Source organism: Panthera pardus, unplaced genomic scaffold (genome assembly GCF_024362965.1).
Source record: "Panthera pardus isolate Hobbes unplaced genomic scaffold, ASM2436296v1 HiC_scaffold_3, whole genome shotgun sequence".
Classification (NCBI taxonomy): Eukaryota; Metazoa; Chordata; class Mammalia; order Carnivora; family Felidae; genus Panthera; species Panthera pardus.
In genome coordinates, this window is record NW_026526876.1 from 45,229,259 (window position 1) to 45,248,084 (window position 18,826).

Sequence of the window (18,826 nt, forward strand, 5' to 3'; positions counted from 1 at the left end):
AATAAATAAATAAACTTTATAAATAAACGAAATTCAGTAATTCTCTCTTATTTATTTATTTTTAAAGATTTTTATTTGGGGGAGGTATGTGGGTGGCTCAGTCGGTTAAGCATCCAACTCTTGATCTCGGCTTAGGTCATGATCTCACGGTTCATGAGTTCGAGCCCCGCATTCAGCTCTGTGATGACAGCACGAAGGCTGCTTGGGATTCTCTCTCTCTACCTCTCTCTTTCTGCTCCTCCCCTGCTCACGCTCTATCTCTCTCAAAATAAAGAAATAAACTTTAAAAAAAAAAGATTTTGGGGCACCTGGGTGGCTCAGTTGGTTAGGCATCTGACTTCAGCTCAGATCATGATCTTCTGGTCCGTGAGTTCAAGCCCCTGCCATCAGGCTCTGTGCTGACAGCTCAGAGCCTGGAGCCTGCTTCAGATTCTGTGTCTCCCTCTCTCTCTGCCCCTCCCCCGCTCATGCTCTGTCTCTCTCTCTCTCTCTCTCTCTCTCTCAAAAATAAATAAAACATTTAAAAATTTTTTTAAAAGATTTTATTTTTTTAAGTAATCATTACACCCAGTGTGGGGCTCAAACCAACATCCCCAAGATCAAGAATCACATGCTCTACCAACTGAGTCAGCCAGGCACCCCAGTGATTCTCTCTTTTAGAAATAAAATGAATTTATGACTTGGAGAAATAAAATGCAATGATGTGGTGGGACTGCTAAGATGAACTGAAACATCTGTGTGTGCCTTCCCCAGATCCCACCAGCGGAGGAGAACTCCTGGTTTTCCAGGATAATGATACCCTGTAAAACAACCAGACAGGCCCCAAACCGTCTCTGGAAAAATGACAGCTTGAAGTTCTTACAGGACACCCCCAAACTTGCTAGGGTCTGCTAATTCTCAACTGTCAGCGCGCAAACCTTAATTTGACTTCTTCTTCTTTTTTCTTTTTTTTTTAAGGAAAGTCAAATGCAAGAAAATGTGCACAGTGGGGGCTAGTTTCAAGGATGTCAGTCCAAGGTGTGTGTAGGCCTTGTGGCATACTTACACCTGCTCTCCTCTCAGGTCTACACCTGCTCGTGGAAAATCCACCTGACGCAGGTAATGTGTTTCACAGCTTCCCTGTGACTGCCCAGCCCGGTGGCTCAGCAGTCAGGTAACTGCGCAACGTTGTGTCCTACACACTCCTGTTGATATCTTCATACACTCCCTTCCTCATCACACATCCCAGTCCCCAGACACACAGACCCTCCACGGCTTCCTAGCCCGACTCCATCTCTGATTCATCTTCTTCCTCTCCCTGCGCAACCCAGGGGCTCCCTGTCTGGCCACCTTACCACGGGCCCACACGCGGCCAGCGGGGAGGCTCTCTCCCAGCTCACCCCTCCCGCCGCTCGCCCGAGCTCGCTGGCTCTCTCAGCTCCTGGCACAGCCTGAAACCGAAACTAATCTCAGACCTGAACAAAATGAAATCATTTCCTATGCCTGATCACCCTACATGACCACTGAAAATCTTCTCAACAGAGCTCCAAACCAGAGCTCTGGAGAATGGCCCCCTAGTACCTACTGCTTCCTTAACAAACAAGGAACAACAAGGTTAGAGGAGGAGGCAGAGTGATTTCTGTTGCTGCTTTGTTTTAATTTGCATGAGTCCATTTAAACTGATCCCAGCAAGTGAAGCCCACCACCCAGTATTTCAAAGCCACTGTTCAGCATCTGTTCATATTTGGCTCATTCTTTATTTTTTTTTTTTAATTTATTTATTTTGACAGAGAGAGCACAAGTTATGGAGGGGCAGAGAGAGAGGGGGAGGGAGAGAATCCCAAGCAGGCTCTGCACTGCCAGTGCAGGGCTCGATGCAGGGCTCGAACTCACAAACCGTGATATCACGACTTGAGCCGAAGTTGGACGCTTAACCGACTGAGCCACCCGGGCGCCCGTTGGCTCATTCTTAATCAGATTCCCTTCTGAGAGCAAGCCTTGTTTCTCTTCAGAGATCTCTGTGGCCCTCTTGCTGAATGCAGTTTAGATCACTATATCCTTATGCTTTTTCTCAATTTGGAAAATTCAGCCTTTACTTTTGTGCTAGGATCAATGACAAACCCAAAGCAAACGAAAAAAGCAGGTCATTATAAATGAACATAACGTCAGCCCTTGATGTTCTTTCAAAGAACTGTAAGTTTTGAGGAAGATCCTAAACTGTGTTGTGTCAATTCCCCTCGCCCCAGCACTCTTTGGGACACCTTTCTCTGCGCCTGGGGGGATTAGACAATGATTCTACTGTCGGCCTATGCTACACAGAAGTGCAAGGACAAGGGTGCTGGCCCAACAAGTGTATGGCAAAAGAGTAATGACTTCTGCTATTTACTTTTCATTCGGCAAGGTTCGCCAAAGGCGCCAAATGTGCACCCAAAGCTCTTCTGGGTGCCAGGCCAGCAGGGTGACCTGGATGACCCAGTAGCTCCAGCAGGGAACAGGCATCCTCAGAAGCATCTGAGCACAGCTGATGCTTTTCTCTAGTGCCAACAGCCCAAAGGTCAACTCCTTGCGGGTTTCCCGCAGGCCTCGTCACAAGGCTTGGACCCCACCCCGTGGGCACTCCCGGTAAGCATCCCCTCTGACTGGGATCAGCGCAGGGCAAGACCCCAGCTGTTGGGCAGATGTGCTTCGTGTCCCGGCTCACTGACTAATGGATGAGCCGCTCCGTGTTACGGCAAAATAAGGACCCAGGCCAGATTTGAGCCATCTTCTAGCTCAGAAATTCCAGCTCCTTTCACCCTCCTATCGCTGAGCTGACACAGACCTCTGGGGGCCTCTACTTCGTCTTCCTGTCTCCAGATGAAATCTCTGAAACCACCAAGACAAATGAAACTCGTTCCCATTTCTAAAGACCTTCAGGGGAGGCCATTCCCCTCTGCTCCTATGAGTCACTTGTTCTCACATCTCACATCCTATCTGCAAGGAATGTTTTCCTCATCCCTTACTCGAGTCCTTCCTCCACAGCTTACGTTCATTTGCCTCTGGTTCTGCTTCTAAGTTCGGAGAGACAGGAGTGAATCACTGTGCTCTGAGCAGTAACTCTATTTTTTTTTTTAAAGTAATCCCTTACCCCAACGTGGGGCTCAAACTTACAACCCCGAGATCACGAGTCGCATGCTCCAGCGGCACCTGGGTGGCTCAGCGGGCTAAGCATCCAACTCTTGATTCCTGCTCAGGTCATGATTTCACAGTCCATGAGCTCGAGCCCCACATCCGGCTTCGCATCGTGCTGACAAGCAGAACCTCCTTGGGAATCTCTCTCTCTCTTTTATCTCTCTCCCCCTCCCCTGCCCTCTCTCTCTCTCTCTCTCTCTCTCATTAAATAAACTTAAAAAGAAAAAAGAGTTGCATGCTCCACCGACGGAGCCAGCCAGGTGCCCCTCTGGGCAGTAACTCTTAGAAGATTTCTATTTCTTCTTCAGCAAGTTCACTGCAAGCATTACAGGAGATGACTCTTAAAAACCACAAAGACATCAAGGAAGCCAACTGCACTTCCCAGTTCCTGCCTCACCCCAGCCAGGGTGTTGCAGGATCCAGAAAATTTGACCCTCGGTTCTAATCAAAGTTCACAGAGTGGGAGAGTGATGTCCTGGAGACAGCGGCCACCTTTGCTCTCACTCGGCTCAAGTGCCCTCTCTTGCAGGCAGCCTTCCCCACCCCAGCTCTTCTGGACGGTAGAGCGTCCCCTCTGCAGTGCTTTGTCTCACAGCAGTGCTTGCCGTGGAGTTCTGGGCTAACCTGTCTCCCCTACAAGACCACAGGCATCTTGCAGGCAGGGGCCTCAATGACCTTTGTACGGGGGGTCAGCCCCAGCAGAGTGCCTGGCACTTGGCCAGCGGTTCTCGGCAGACTGAACACTCCAGGCACCTTCTGGTGATGTCTGAATGTGGCCTGGGCTGCCCTTCCAGCAGAGCACGAAGGCCTTTAGCCCCAGCCCTACCATCCTCGCCTCTCTCCACCCCTATCCCAGAATTTCTCTAAGGATGTAAGCTCTACAGAGACAGGCCTCTTGGATTCAAATCCTGGCTCTACCACCTTCTAGACATGTGATCTTGGGCAAGTTATTTAACCTCTTTACGTCTCTGTTTCTTAACTGAAAAACAGATCTGACATCTCATAGAGTCTTGTGAGAATTAAATGAGCTGATCCGTGAGAAGCACCTGGAACAGGCTTTGAGCCATAGCAAGTGCTCAGGGAGTGCTGGAATTATTCAGCAGATCTATTCCTTCCTGAAACCCCCTCCACCTTGCAGCTTTCACTCTTGACTGCATAGGGGGACTGCCCCCCACCCCCGCTACACTCCCTTTCTCCAGAACCAATGTTAGCATCAACATAAAAGTCATGCAACTCTCCTACCTTATTATGACCCTTTCCCAACTCCCCTACTCTCATCAGCTTATTCTCTTACCAAAAAGAAGGGAGAAGAGTCGGTTCCACAGCAGGGCTACAGATGCTGAGTCATTCTGTACCCAACTACGCTTCTCTATCATCACCCTTGACATTTCAGGCTCCCATCTCCCCACCATGCAGAACCCTTTGCTCATAATTTAAAAGCCTGAACACACTTCATCCTACTCCTCCTAAAGCCAGCTTCCACCTCTACAGTCTTTAGACTGTAAAATCTTTACCAAAGATTTTCCTTAACAACAAGGAGCCTCAGAACATTAGCACCCATGTGCAGAAATAATAACAGTAATAATAGGGGCACTTGGGTGGCTCAGTCCGTTGAGCGTTGGACTTTGGCTCAGGTCATGATCTTGTGGTTTGTGAGTTCGAGCCCCACATGGAGTAGCTGCTGTCAGCGTAGAGCCCTCTTGGGATCCTCTCCCTCTCCCCCTCCCCCACTGCCGCACACCCTCTCTCAAAAATAAATAAACATTAAAAAAAAGTTAACAAAAATAATAGTACTAATAGCTTCTACACTAAAGAACATTTATTCTTTGGCATACACATTAGTTCTCCTTCCACGCTTTCTAAAGCTGAGAGACTGAGGCACTTATAAAATCAGAGAGGAAGAGAGAGGGCTGGGACTCTAACTTCGGATCCTACGCTCTAAACCACTGAGCTAGGGGGTGGGGGGGAGGGCACCAAAGGGCCCCAACTGCCTCTGGGGGAAGGAGGTTAGAGGGAGCTGGAACTTCTTTATCCCACCAATCATTCCTCAGAGACACTTGGTGCCACCATAACAGAAATGGAAAGGCCACATTTTACAAGGGAGTTTCTGTTTACAGGCATTGTTACAGCATTTGCCATTTATGACCTGTTTTAAAAATAATAAGAAAGGCCCCTGTGGGTGGCTCAGTCAGTTGAGCGTCCGATTCTTGGTTTCCGCTCAGGTCATGATCCTTGAGGCGTGGGATCAAGCCCCGTGTCCGGCTCCGCACTAAGCGTGGAGCCTGCATGAGAGTCTCCCCCGCTCCTCGGTCCCTCCCCCACTCATGTGCACTCTCTAAAAAAACCAAAAAACCAAAAATTAAAAATAAGCGTAATAGCCGCGTTATTAGGAGCCCATTATAACTGCTGTGACAGATCAGACGTGCTCACTGGGAGGCTGAAGGCAGAGATCAGAGAAGCACTGAGTGAGCCACCACAACCAGCATCCTCAACTCGCCAGTGCTATCCAGGGCAGCAGCAGTGAATGTGAAATTTTAGTCACTGCCACAGGACCCTGACATCTCACCAAGACAACTTCCAAGTCCCAAATTCGGGGACTTGGACTATGGCATCTCCAAGGCCTCCTGTGACTCTTCCTGTAAGCAAAGGAGCCTGTCAGAGTCAATGAAATGGAGGCATCTCCTCCTCCGGGCCATTTTGCATAGTTAGAGGTGACCCCTGCCTGACTCCAGCTTCCTGCCCCCAAGGCTTTAGAATACTCCTGAGGAAATGTAGGAAGCTCTGAAGGAGGGAACAAGTGTGGGTACTGCTGTACCCCAAACACTGTGCTGGCTACTTAAATAAAGCAAAATGCCCATGAGCTACCACTGTCTCGGGGCACTTGAGCCTCAGAAGTGCTTCTCAACACCAAAGCAGAGAGGTCAGAGATGGCAACCCCTACTAAAGGCCCTTCTAGATCCGACAGCAAGCGTAGGTGCCACGAACACCTGAGCAGCCAAACTAGGGCACTTTGGTTAAGAAACCAAAGGCAGGCCACACCTCCTGGGGTGCACTGGGGTCGGTGACATCTGTCTCCTCTGGGCCCCCCACTGTCGTTTAAAGTCCAAAGGAACCTACAGTACCTGGATCCTGGCCTTGGACAATGGTGCCCCAAAACTCCTCAAGAGGGGCAGTGTTTTCACACTTGCACTCTCCACTGAAGCTCCTCCTTCCACCTCAAGCCCTATTCGCCAAGAATAAGCTGGGGCTCTTAAAGTGCCTGGCTCCATACCCAGTGAAATTATACTTGCCTCTAATCCGATAGAACTGTGGCCCCCACGCAGCGCCTAGAGCCTTCTCGCCACACAGACAGCCCCTGGAGAAGCCCCCTGCCCCAGCCATCTGCCCCCATCCTCTGGCTGACTGTAGGGAGCTGGGCTCTGGTCCAGAGTTTCCAGGTCACCGTGGCCACACGCCCAAAGTTGCATGAGAAGGTCATGAGAAACGACCTCCTGAGAAGTCTACTCTTCGCACACTGGGATTATTCACTGACTGGCCACAAAGGAGAGAACCGTTCTGAATGGACTTTGCTGGACCGAGACTGTAGATCAGGGGTCTTCCAAGGGGTTCCAGTTCCAAAGGGTATGGTAACATCATGATAGCGTATACAAAATGTGTCCCTGCACACGTGCACTTTGGAGACAGCAGGAGCTGGGGCTTTCACCAGATTCTCAAAGGGGCCCATGACCCCAGCCTCTGGCCCCAAGTCCCCTCCCTAGTCATGTTACCACTGCTGGGCCATCCTAGTCGTCCAAGTTCTCTCTCCTGTTTAAGGATGTGCCCAGGCCTGACGCACCACTCCTGTTCCCTTGTCTCCTGCTCCTTCCAGCAGCAGAAAGGGGACAGGCGGATTTCAAACCCAACCCTCCTGCACACACCCTTCAGCCTCCTGGTGACGTGAGCCAGGTTTCTCTCTCCATCCCAGAGATGCCACCCTCCATTCAAAATAGAGGTCCCAATGGCATCGACCCCTGACAACAGAGAGGGCCCAGTTTCACACTTGATTCCACAAAGGGGCCAAATCTCATGGTAAGGTGACCTCCTCCATGAGAATTCCCTGTGTCCCTCACTTCTTCAGGCATACATGGCTAACTCCACCAGGCGGTAAAGATGAGCATGCCTGCCAGAGAAAGAGCATGAGAGGCCCAGAACATCTCCCTGAGTCCTTTCTGCAGGACCAGGTGGCTCAGGATGCTCAGAATAACCAACAGGCAAGGTTATTCCCCATGTGGGGTGGTGTTCCTGCCTCAGGGCCAGGTGGGGAGTGAGATGGTCTCCTTGCATCCCGTACCACCTCTAGGACATCTTACATCTAAACTCCCAGTCATTCCCCTCACTCTCACCAAAATACATACATATGTGTGTGTGTGTGTGTGTGTGTGTGTGTGTGTGTGTGTGAATGTACACACACACACACACACACACACATATAATAAAATTAATAAAATAAAGGAAAATCTAAAACCTCCTTTCCCCTAAAACAAGTCCCTCTCCAGGAATTTCATTTCAGTAAAAATTTCCTGCAGCCAAAACTTCTTTTAAGGAGAAAAGAAAAGGCCAAACCGGTGCCGGGTGTAAGGCAACAATGCAAGGAGAAACTGAAGAGGAAAGAATGAATAAACGCCAACACCAACCCCCTGGAGCTTAGAGCCCGGGGCATACCGAGCCGAGGGGCGGGGGAGCAGGGGCGGGGACAGTGCGTTCTGAACTTTCCCTAGCGAGCCACCGGGAGATGCAGCTCCCAGGGGACCGGGTGGGACCAGAAAAGGCTGAGCCGACCTGTGACATCGGCGGGGACGGGAAGCCAGCCTCCCCTCCTCCTAGGAGGAGCTCTGCCCTCAGCAGGCGCCCCCCGCCAGCCAGCGCCCCCAGGCCCGGGCAGCGCTGCGAGGGGCGCCCACACAAAAGGGGGAGCGGCCGGGGCAGGGGCTCAGGGCGGCGCCGGCTCAGGGAGGCCTCGCAGCCCATCCCGGCGCCGCCCGCCCGCCCGCGACCACCCCTCGAGCCCCGAGCCCCGCTCCCCGCTCCCCGCCCCCCTGTGCCCGCCCGCCTCGCGCGCCCACGGCCTGGGTGAGGAGGGGGCTCGGGGAGGAGGCGAGGGCCGCGACCCGGCGCACGCGGCTGGGGCGGCGCGGGCTCCCGGGAAGCCGCGGCGGCAGCGCCGGGAATCAAACTCGCGCCGGCCCGGCCCTCCCGGCGGCGCCGCGGCGATCGGCGCCCGAGAAGGTGGGGCCGCCGGGCCGGGCCGGAGCCGGCTCGCGCGGGGGAGCGAAGGGAGGGTCTTACCGAGCAGCCGCCACGCGCGTCCGCTGCCCCGCGGGCCCGAGGGGCCGGCGGGCGGGGGAGGGGCCGCGATCCCGCGCCGGCGGCGGTGGCGGCGGTGGCGGCGGCGGGCCCGGCGCGGCGGCGCGGCTGGGGCGCGGGAGGCGGAGAATGCGAGGCGAGGCCAGCTTCCTAGCGGCGGGCGGCGAGAAATGCAGCTGTCCCTGCGCGGCCGCCGGCGGGGCCACAAGTGGGGCCGCGCGGGGAGGAGCGGGACCGCGGGCGGGGCGCCGGCCAGGCCGCGGCGCCCCCAGACCCGCTCGGAGGCCCGACCCCCTCCGAGAGAGGAGGGAAGCCGGAATGGGGGGGGGGGGGCGGGAAGCGGCACAGTCGCGGGGCTGGGGGGCTCCGGGGGACGGTTGGCGGGGTCTCCCCTGCGTCGCCCCCGCACCAGCCGCCGTGAGCCCCCACCGGCGGGCCGGAGGGCGTGAGCTAGGAGCCTCGGTCTCCCCCGGCTAGTGGGGTGCGGGGCGTCCTGCCCCTCCCTGCTCGGGGACCGGCGCCGGGAAGGCGCTCCCGGAGACGGGCCGGGGTGGGGCGGGGACCCGAGCGCGTGGCTCGGAGGGCCACCTAAGAGCAGAGCTGCCCGGGCGGGTGCAGAGGGTGGACGACGCACATCTGGGCCTGGGACAGCTGCGGTGTGGGGGAAGGGTGGCCCCTGGGAAGCTAGGGCTCCGGGAAGGAAACAAAATGCCGAGGTCGGAGGAGATGGTGAGGAGGGGGTCAGGAGATCAAAGCGGTTATCCATCACATCACATCATCAGATACCTCCTGCCATCTCCCCATCTCCCAGCATCCCCGGTCACTTTTGGGGGCTTCTGAGCCCTGAGAAGATTTTCCACAGAAGAACTTGTCCAATAAATGGGAGATCAGATTTGACTATTCTTTTTCATGTGGTTTGGCTTCAAACTCCAGTGTGGGGCCGGGGCGGGGGGGGGGGGGGGGGGGGAGGGGCGGGCAGGTGGCGACAGCCCAGTATTCTGCGTTGAAGAGGAGCTACATAGGAGGTCTGAGGAGGGTGCAGTTCCAGCCCCGCCCCCGACAGCTTGCGAAGGGTCTGCACCCTCCTCTTCCACAGCCTGCCTTGGAGGCCCACTTCCCATGTGGGCCCAGACTCCAGGGAATAGCCTCTCTCCCCTCTTCCTCTGAGGGCTTCCCCCTAGCTCTGCTGAGACAAGTCAACCTGCTCAGCCACAGAGACATCTGATGGTAAAAACCACAAACCAGAGTGCCCCAGACACCGTGTGTTTCCATCATTTGCATGTCAAGGGAAGGTTTCTTTAGCAAGTTGGGAACTTGTGAGGAGGAGAAACCTCAGAACCACACCCTCCTTGGGGAGGTCCAACATCAGGTTAGCATTTGGAGTACAGCTCCAGGGTGGGGTGCCCAGACCCTCTGAGGATCTCCTCTCCACCCCACACCCCACCTCATGCTCCTTCACTTGGTGGTACATGCCCTTGCCGGGAGGGGGGGGGGGTGCTTGAAACCTCAGGAGGTAGTCCCTAGACCCCAGATCAAAGACCCTTAATCTAGACCAACTGCCTCCTGGCTCCTGTCCTGAAGTTGTAACTGGGAGCTTGGGATTGATCCTCTTTGCGGGTCTTCTAGATTATGTCATCATGAGTGTTACCTTATTCCAGCCCACAGTGCGGTTCACTTTTCTGCCTACTTGCAAGATGCTTCTGCAGTTCCTCCCTGTCACCTGCAGAGCCCGGAAAACGCATCCGCAGACTTGGAGATACCGCTATTTGCATTTGCCCCTGAGTGTTCATAAAATCTTTTAATATGCTATTAATACAGTCATCAAATGAAATCAGTCACTCGAATGGACGCTCTTCATTGAAGGACACTTCTTGGGCATTGCTACCTTATCCTTCCTTTCAGGGCTGTCTTTCTGGAAGCTTTTCCTCAGACCCCTCCCCTGCCTCTGATACCCACCCTGGGTAACTTCCCTCACTCCTACCACTGCCTCTGAGCCATAAGGGCCCAGAGGCTCCCAGGCCAGGCCTGCAGGTCCCTCGGACACCTCACAGGCAAGGAGGCTAAAATCGAACTCGGAGCCTTTGCCTGTCCAATCCTCCTCCTCCTCCTCTTTGGCAGCTGGAAACCTCAGATCTCAAGTGTCCCTTGCCCTATATTCTATTGGTTACCAAGTCCTGTTCCTTCCTCCTCCACCCCACCCCCACCTTATTCCCCCAGCTTCTGCCCTGGGTTGGGCCCCTGTTGTCCCTGCTCAGCTCAGAGGATGACATATGCTCTCAGGCACAACCCCCACGCTCCAGGAGGCTCCATCGGTTCTTTCTCCCCTTCTCTGCTTCATACCTTCAAACCTGAGGGATGCCCCCCTTTTTAAGAAGCCTGTAACCCTGCCCTGCTCTCCGGCCATTGCCCTGGTTCTCTCTTGCCCATTCCTCGATAGCTCAATAAACTTCTCCAGAAAGAAACCAGACATGCTGTCTAATCCCTCAATCCCCATTGGATCCTGCAGTTGAGACCCTGCCCCCAGCATTCCAGGGGCAGTTAACACCCTGAAATGACTCCCACCCCGTGGCTTCCCACCTTTGTTTTCCTACCAGCTCCTTCCTTTCTTCAGCCCTGCCTGCCCCAGGAGCTTCTCCAGGGTACAGTCCTCTTGCCTTTTCCTTAAATCCCACAACTCCCAAGATGTTCTCCCAGTGGGGCTAGAGTGGAGCAGGTACCAAGCCCCGATTGCCCCCCACTTGCGTGCTGCATGACTTTAGGCCAGTTACTGAACTTTCTCTGGGCCTGTTTTCCTCACCTGAATTTAGAGCTCACAACAGTGCCTTACCTCCAAAGATCGGGGTGAGGTTTACACAAATCCACGCATGTGAAGCGCCCAGACCACTGCCTGGCACATCAAAATGTGCAGTGACGGCTAGCATCGTTACTGATGATAGTAGCACGGCGTCTGCCGCCAGCTGTCTGGGGTGATGACCCATTCTGGGGTCCCCACTCCCTCTCCTGAGCTCCTGCCTGGAATGTGTAACTGCCATTGGACAGCCTGGTGCAGAACCACCTCACCTTCAGCGTGGCAAGCCTGGAAGCCGTGAACTCCACATCCTCCTTCGCCAGAACTCTCTGTCCTGAAGAAGGGCACCTCCCATTCATCTGAGCTACCAAGTTCATATGCTGCGAATTCAGGGCTTTCTACTTCCTGAATGTCTCTGGAATGTGCCCCCTCTGCATTCCCACGGCTCTGCCCTTGTTCTGCTGGTGCCACCAGGGCTCCTGACTTTCAATCCGTCCTTCTCGATGCTAGCAGGTTATTTTCTAAAGCTTAGACTGGTGATGTCTCTGTCTTGTTGAAAAGATACGAATGACAACCCATTGCTTGGAGAATAAAATTTGAACTCCTTCGGGAGGCCCTTCCCAGCCTGCCCTTCGCCTACACTCCAGTCCCTCCCCTTTCCTGTCCTTGCCCCTTACCCCCAAGCTAGGACAGTCAAGACCACTTGCTGTTCCCACTGAGCAAATGGGAAGGTGAGGAAAGCTTCTTGCCAAGTCTGTGGCTATACTAAGCACAGATAAGTGGGAGCATATCCGCTGTGTCCCACCTCTGCAATGAGGGTGAGGCTGAGCTGTGGGGCTCAGGCTTGGAAAGAGCGGGTTCCAACTGGACCCCAGGGAAAACCAGACATTGCCCTTCTGGGATTTCCGCAGCCCCAGACAAATGCTGGGGCACAAATCGTGGACAAGAACACGTGGCTGCGGCTTGGGAAACAGCCCATTCTCTTGCCCTAAAGAGAAGCCTTCTAGCATCACTGAAGCTTAGTCAGGTCCAAGGTGGAAAAGAAAGTGGTGCGAACATCCAGACAACTGGGGTAATCCTATCCCTTTCTCCAGCTTCACCGATCTGAGCAGGAAACTCAGAGGATGCTGACAAGTAATTGGCAGTAACACGTGGGGGTTTTGAAAGAACACATGAGAGAAACACGGAAACAGGGGAAACATTTTTTACTCAAGATAAATGAGTACGCACCTCCCCTCCCGGGATGGTAACTAGATGGAAACCTGTGGGATTGCCAACCTGACTTCCAACTGAGAGAAGGATTCCCAGGCCCCTCACCCCTTTCCCGGGGCACCAATGCCAATGTCATGCCTGTAGCACTTTCTGCGAACTCTCCTTCTCTTGAGTAGCCCGCTGCTCCCCAGCGGTCCCTCTGTCCATCCTGCCTACATATAGCTCAGGGTAAGGTAGTAGCTCTCCGCATGAGCTCCTGGGAGACAGGGGGTGTCCTCTGTCTCAGTGCTTGCACCACCCAGCCTGGCAGCGCCATGAGTGAGTACACATCTCCCTCAACTTACAGTAGCTACGTCCCGACAAACGCATCCTAAATTGAAAGTGTCATAAGTCAAAAACACATCGAATACATCTAACCTGCTGAACATCACAGCTTCGCCCAGGCTGCCTGACCTGTGCTAGGAACACTTAACATTAGCCTACAGGTAGGCAAAATCATCTACCACAGGGCCCATTTTATAATAAGGTGCTGACTGGGGCGCCTGGGTGGCTCAGTCGGTTAAGCGTCCGACTTTAGCTCAGGTCACGATCTCGCGGTCTGTGAGTTCGAGCCCCGAGTTGGGCTCTGGGCTGATGGCTCACAGCCTGGAGCCTGCTTCCGATTCTGTGTCCCACTCTCTCTCTGACCCTCCCCCGTTCATGCTCTGTCTCTCTCTGTCTCAAAAATAAATAAACGTTAAAAAAAAATTATATAATAAGGTGCTGACTGTCTCATGTCACGTATTGAATACTGTACTGAAAGTGAGGGACAGAACGGTTGTATGGGTACAGAATGGTTATCAGTGTATGGGTTGTGACCCTCCTGATCTTGGGGCTGACTAGAAGCTTCGTCCTGCCACCGACATCACGGGAGAGCCTCGTATATCACGAGCCCGGGAAAAGATTCAAATTCACATTTCAAGGTAAAAGATCCAAATTCACAATTCGAAGTAGAGTTTCTACTGAATGTGTATGTGCTTCGCACCATCATAAAGTCGAAAAATCACAAACTGGACCACTGAAAGGCAAGGACTGTCTGTAACTATTTGCCAGAGGACTGACTTCTGACAGGTGGGTGAGACGCGTCTGGTTTGCCCTTACAAAAACCACATGTCCTCCCTTCACGGGTAGCAGTTTGTAAGGCTGCAGGGGTCCTGACCTCCTGTACAAAGTCTGCTAGCTTGTCCTCTACAAGGCAGTGGGGTGGAGATCAGGGATACATAAATGGAATTTCAGGTAACCTTTATCCAGGGGCCTCAGGTGGCTCAGTGGGTCGAGCAGCCGACTTCAGCTCAGGTCATGATCTCGTGGTTTGTGAGTTCGAGTCTGGGTTGCTGCTGTCAGCACAGAGCCTGCTTTGGCTCCTCTGTCTCCTCTCTCTGCCCCTCCCCTGCTTGCACTCTCCCCAAAATAAACAAATAATAACAAACGAACAAAAAGGACATTTAATGTCTACAAAAATGTTCACAATGTGTTTGGAAAAGGGAGGCTATGAAACAGCTTATGCATTATGAGCCCGTTTATTTATTTTTATTTATTTAGTTATAAGCATAGAAGAAAATTTGCCAACATATTAACCAATTGTTGAATGAGAGTTTTATAGATAACTTTTATTTTATCTTTTTTTTAAAGTTTATTTATTTTGAGAGAGAGAGAGCACTCAAACACATTTGGGGCTCAAACCCATGAACTATGAGATCATGACCTGAGCTGAAATCAAGAGTCGGGCACTTACCCAACTGAGCCACCCAGGCACCCCAGATAACTTTTGTTTTATTAATAATTATTATTAATTAATACTTTTCTGGACTTGCCACATTTCCTACGTTGAATGTACATTCCTTTGTAATCATATATATGTATATGTCTGTGATAGTTTTCAGGGTCACCTTGATTGGAAGGAGGAAAGTTAAACATAAATACCTTTCCCTCCGTAATTACATTTAACTTAGGCAATTTCAAGCCAGTTCTAGGACCTTTTTCGCCCACTTCCCATACTGAGACCCCCAAAATGAACAATGTCTAGCCCTTCCTCACCTCACCTCCCAAGTCTAAGGGGAAGGTAGATGTGGAGCAGCTGGCAAACAAGACAAGGCAGAGTGTGACATGAAGGTCAAGGTGTAAGCAGACCTAGGGAGGAAGGGGTTCATTGTCAAGGGGGAGAGATCAGAGAGGGCGCCTTTGACGAAGTGGCTTTTGAGCCTGCACAAATATTTCACGAGGCTAGACATTCAATCCTGGCTCGGAGCAGCAGATTCCCTCTTCCTCGTAAACTCCCTCTAAACCTGCTCCGTCCGCATAGTGTGGTGACCAAGACCTTGGCGCCAGTCAGACCAGGGCACAAGTAAATCCCTGCTGTACTACTTATTGGCGAGGTACTTAGCCTGAATCTCAGTTTTCTCATCTCTAAAACGACAGTAAGAATATCACTGTCTTCCTCACTAGATTAAAAATAATAATGGTGTGGGGCACCTGGATGGCTCAGTCGGTAGAGCTTATGACTCTTGATCTTGGGGTTGTGAGTTTGAGCCCCACATTGGGCGTAGAGATTACTTAAAAATAAAAACAGTGAAACAAAAATAATAATAGTAAATGATAAAGTTTTTTGAACAATTTACAATGTGTCTGACCCTGTTTTAAGCACTTTGGCACATTTTACCTCACTTAATCCAGAAACACCCTAAGAGGCAAGCGTTGTTTTTCACTCCTATTTCACAGATGTGGAAACTGAGGCAGAGGGAGGTCAAAAGCTTTGCCCAAATTCCAACCGTAAGTGGGAGAACCATGGTACAAACCCAGCCTGTGACTCCAGAGTCCATACCCTTCACTACACTCTTGGAGTTAACAATTACAATTATTATAAAAGCAAACACATGATGCTTACTATGTGCCAGTTAACCTTTACATTGTTTTTTAAAAGTCTTTTTATTAATTAATTAATTTATTTTAATGTTTATTTTTGAGAGAGACAGAGCACGAGCAGGGGAGGGGCAGAGAGAGAGGGAGACACAGAATCTGAAGCAGGCTCCAGGCTCTGAGCTGTCAGCACAGAGCCTGAAGCAGGGCTTGAACCCACAAGCTCTGAGATCATGACCTGAGCCAAAGTCACATACTTAACCAACTGAGCCACCCAGGCGCTCCTATTTTTATTATTTTTAAACTCTACCCCCAGGGCTCCTGGTGGCTCAGTCAGTTGAGCCACTGACTTTTGATTTTCTCTCAGGTCATGATCCCAGGGTCCTGGGATCGAGTCCATGCTGAGTGTGGAGCCTGCTTGAGATTCTCTCTCTCTGCCCCTCTCCCCCACACTCTCTCTCTCTAAAATTAAAAAAAAAGGGGCGCTTGGGTGGCTCAGTCGGTTGAGCGTCGACTTCGGCTCCCGTCATGATCTTGCTGTCCGTGAGTTCGAGCCCCGCGTCAGGCTCTGTGCTAACCGCTCAGAGCCTGGAGCCTGTTTCAGATTCTGTGTCTCCCTCTCTCTCTGATCCTCCCCTGTTCATGCTCTGTCTCTCTCTGTCTCAAAAATAAATAAACGTTAAAAAAATTAAAAAAAAAAAATTTAGGGGCTCCTGGGTGACGCAGTCGGTTAAGTGTCTGACTCTTGATCTCGGCTCAGGTCACGATCTCACCGTTCTTGAGTTCAAGCCCCGCATCCGGCTCTGTGCTGATGGTGCAGAGCCTGCTTGGGATTCTGTCTCTCAAAATAAATAAAAAATTAAAAAAAATTTTTTTTAAACGTTTAAACTCTATGCCCAATCTGGGGCTTGAACTCAGGACTCTGAGATCAAGAGTTGCACGCTCTACTGCCTGAGCCAGCCAGGCTCCCCAACACTAACATTCTTACCTCATTTACTCCTCAACAGCCCTCAGGTAGGTACTACCATCAGGCCTTGTTCACAGATGAGGAAAGTGAGGCACAGAGAGATTAAGTAACTTGTGCACATTTGTTTTGCACAGTTGGGATCAGGAGGAGGTGGTCTGGCTGCAGTGTCCGTTCCTCATCACTGTAATACACTTAGACAATGATGCCTGTTTTGCTTACTGTCATTCTTATAATTCAAAGAGGCCTGCCCGAAATCAAATTAGTCTAAGACGTTAGATCTGGTCCGTCCCAGAAATAATGATTCATGGAGGGGGTTGGGGATGGGGCAAGATGAATATTCCTGAGTCGGATTTGGGGAGCAGAGCCACAGGTAAAGGAGCATCTGGGGAGGACCCCTCGGGCGGGCCGGTAAATGGCCAAGGAAGGAAAGAGAGGAAGCTGGCGCTACATCATCGGCCCCTGAGTGAGGCTCTGGGCACTAGTGGAAAGGCAGGAATATCTTCTTCTTTGGCAGAAGAGCTTCCCTGGGGTTGTACCACGGCCAGTTCCAAGGTGGTGGGCAGGGGACCCTCCCTAGAGGGCTGAGTGATGTCTTTGAGGGAGATTCCACTTACTGGGTGTCTCTTTTATTTTTTAAGTTTATATTTATTTATTTATTTATTTATTTATTTATTTATTTATTTAGAGTGAATGAGCAGGGGAGGGGCAGTGAGAGAGGGAGAGAGAGAATCCCAAGCAGGCTCCACGCTGTCAGTGCAAACCCCAACGTGGGGCTCGATCCCACAAACCGGGAGATCATGACCTGAGCAGAAATCAAGAGTTGGATGCTCAACTGACCGAGCCGCCCCTACTGGGTGTCTCTTTAAAAGGGAAAATAGAGCCCTCTGGCAGAGCTGAACCCTTGGGACAAGGGGACCCTGAGGCTGTGACTCAGTTTCCAGGGTCCAAGACCCTCAGCTCCAGGTCCCATACCTGATCCTGCAGGGCCTGCTTCCCTTGGGGCAGGAGGAGATAGAGGCCAGGGCTCAATTCAGCTCTGTTTCCTAATTAGGAAAGTGTCACATGATGGTGGCAGGTCAGAGGAGAGGCACAGCAATATAGTAGCATAGAGGGGCATAGCTACCACTGCACAATGGGGTCACTGGAAGCCCAAACTGAGATTTATGCTGTTGGTTTTTTTTAATGTTTATTTATTTTTGAGAGAAAGAGCACAAGGAGGGGAGACACAGAGAGGGGGGGACACAGAATCCAAAGCAGGTTCCAGGCTCTGAGCTGTCAGCACAGAGCCCAACGTGGGGCTCGAACTCACAAACTGTGAGATCACGACCTGAGCTGAAGTCGGATGCTCAACAGACTGAGCCACCCCAGGCTTGGTTTACTGTGGGTTCGTGGATTATTACTTTCCTTCAATGTTATAATTTATTATCATTATTTATTTCAATGCTTAGATTGTTCCAGATTCTGGCCATTTCCTTGCTCCTGTGTTCTTTCAGTATGTTCCCATTTTATCTGATACATTCCCATCTCTACAAACTTGTGCAAAGAGATGTTTACACCACCATGGTAAACCCGAATTAGACCATCAATGGATGCTAAATCTAGGGAGAAATTTTGATGCGGAGGATATTTGAATGGTCTTAAAGTGTTTTCCCATAGACTGCTTATTAGTTGCAAGGGGGAGAAAAGTAATCATAAGTGGAGAAACTGGGCAACACCTTGACTGGGTGATCTAAATTAACATCATCTATGGGGGACAGAGGGACATCATGTGCCTCCAGATAGGATATCCTGAGGACACATTGCCTCAGCAGTATTCCTGCTGAGAATGCGTTATCTCAATTTAACCATGGGAAAACATCAGATAAACACAAGACGAGGAATGTTCTGTTTTTTAAAATGTCTTCTTGTTTTTTAATGTTTATGTATTTATTTTGAGAGAGAGATAGAGAGCAAGCAGGTGAGGGGGAGAGAGAGAGGGAGACAGAGAATCAGAGGCAGGCTTCGTGCTGTCAGTGCAGAGCCCCATGCGGGCCTCGAACTCATGCACTGTGAGATCATGACCTGAGCAAAACCAAGAGTTGGACGCTTAAACGACTGAGTCACCCAGGCACCCAGAGGAACGTTCTATTAAAAAAAAAAAAAAAAAAAAAGCAGGGGTCTGTAATTTAAAAAATAATAAGAATAAAGGTAGTCATATAAATGTTCCAGTTTTAAGGAGCCTAAAGAAACACAACAACTAAACACAATACCTGACCCTAGACTAGACCTTATACTGGGTGCCGTCAAGGATATAATTAGACCATCTGACGAAATTGTAATATGGATGGTAGATTAAATGAAAGTATTATATAGATGTAAGTGTATAAAGTTAAGAGTATAAGAGTGTAAGAGCATTATCCATGTTTAGGAAATGCATACAGAAGTATTTAGGGATAAGGGCCGTGATGTATGAAACCCTGCAATAGTTTTTA

At 51.2% G+C, this 18,826-nt stretch overlaps 1 protein-coding gene across 2 annotated transcripts in view; it reads right to left on the minus strand.

Annotated features, from left to right (window-relative positions):
• The window catches only part of CUEDC1 (CUE domain containing 1), an 83,178-nt gene extending 74,401 nt beyond the window's left edge, over positions 1–8,777 (minus strand). Inside the window, exon 1 of one of the 2 annotated variants that reach the window (XM_053893246.1) lies at positions 8,476–8,777. The gene's annotated coding sequence lies outside the window, so the exon portion shown is untranslated. The remainder of the gene's footprint in view (positions 1–8,475) is intronic. The other variant, XM_053893245.1, reaches the window with a different exon arrangement.
• Positions 8,778–18,826: the final 10,049 nt, after the last annotated feature.